Genomic DNA, 1,778 nt, shown 5'->3' with positions numbered 1-1,778 from the left:
CTATATGTGGCTGCATGAAGGCCGTATGGACCCTGGTATGCTGTGGAACTTGGGGGTATTTAAAGCTTCTTCTAGGCCAAATAAGGAGACTTCTTCTTGGCCTTTAGGGCGGCCGCCACCACACCTTCTTGAGGCCTTTCGGCCATATTTCAGCAGCAATCATTGTGGGAAATGAGCACACATCATCACCAAGAGGGAGAGGAGCAAAGAAGAAGGGGTGGTAGTGTAGATCTAAGCCATTATTAGAAACCATTTGAAGCTTCATCCATTCATGGAGATCAAGATCATAGAGGTAGTTTTCTTGCTTCTTTATTGTATTTTATTTCCTTGTATGTTGTATAAGTATCTCTCATCATGAGGGATTAACATATTATGGTGTTTGGATTTGGATTAAACCTAGGGTTTATCTTGTATAAAAACCTTGGATGTGTCATTATTTAATTTGATGGTTGTTTAAGATTCAATCTATTGTGCTTTGAATGTCTTGAGCTAAAAATGGAGAAATCCGTAGATCATTCTTGAATAGTATTTGTCGATGTGAGAGCGTGCTTGTACTAGGTCATACATAGATTGAAAGGTGATATTTGTGCTGACACGCTGAGAGATCGGGTGTTGGTAGTCCTCCATTGCGAGGTTTAAGCCAAAGGATAGTAGGTTTACTCCTATTAGAGATTTCCTCGAGCTCATTGCAATCGTTGGTGGGTTGATCCGGAAGAGATTCCAATTAACACTCGTATGGGATTAGGGGTTAGCCTCCAAGAAATTGGGGTTAACCTATTTAAGAGATCTCTAGGTCTTAACTACTGTCATTACATCTTTAAACCATCCTAGTTTGGGACTTAATGACAACCCTAGGGGCATTCCTATTTTGAGCACCTCCTTGTCATTCTTGATACTCCCTTGTTCATTTATTTATGTGTTAGTAACTCGGCTATAGATTAGTTAGTTTATTTTCTTTATTTGTTCCTTTTTACTCAGAATTGTAGGCTAGAAAGTAGATGAAGAGTGAGTAATAATACTTCCTTGGCCCCGTGAAATACAACCCCTGTGTCACATGCAAGGTATTACATGGCTATCCCGCACACTTACAGGGAAGCAATCATACTGATGTGATTCTAACGAGATAGGTTGCTTGGTTGACAATGTGTGAGGGAAAGGGTCGTCGGAGATGAAAGTGGGTAAGGATCGGGATGAATATCTAGATGAACAGTGAGATGGAGAGAGGGTGATGAGTTTGGGCTTTGTATCTAAAGTCTATATGATCTAATAACATAGCTGTGATTAGTTCAATATTTCTTTTTACACTTTTTTATTTTTTACACGAGTTTAACTCATTATGAAAAGCCATGTCAGATGGTTATATTTATAGTGATATAAAATAATGCTCTGTGCTAGCCCATGGCCCTCAATGGGTCAGCACGCCCCATGCAGGGTTTTGTGTGTAACTTCCAGTTTTTTTTTAATCAAAGATGCCTTTATTTTTATATTTCTAGATATTTTATTTTTCTAATAATTTTTTTTAGCAAATTTAGGGGTCTTTTTTTATATTATGTTTTGGTTTAAAAATAACAAATATAAATAAAAATATGATTGGTCGAGGCGTCTGGGTGTACTTTGGTGGTAGATGGGCTTTTGCGACTTAGGGCACGCATAGTATTCGAGCCGAAAATGGGCCTTTGTAGTGCGAGGTAGTGCATGCCCATTTGGCACCACTAGATAGTATGCATTTGTGCACTCTGGAGCAAGGTAAATATAACATTTATTTTTTTTAAAAATAT

The sequence above is a fragment of the Dioscorea cayenensis genome, chromosome 18 (genome assembly GCF_009730915.1).
Source record: "Dioscorea cayenensis subsp. rotundata cultivar TDr96_F1 chromosome 18, TDr96_F1_v2_PseudoChromosome.rev07_lg8_w22 25.fasta, whole genome shotgun sequence".
Classification (NCBI taxonomy): domain Eukaryota; kingdom Viridiplantae; phylum Streptophyta; class Magnoliopsida; order Dioscoreales; family Dioscoreaceae; genus Dioscorea; species Dioscorea cayenensis.
Note: the sequence above shows the minus strand (reverse complement) of the source record.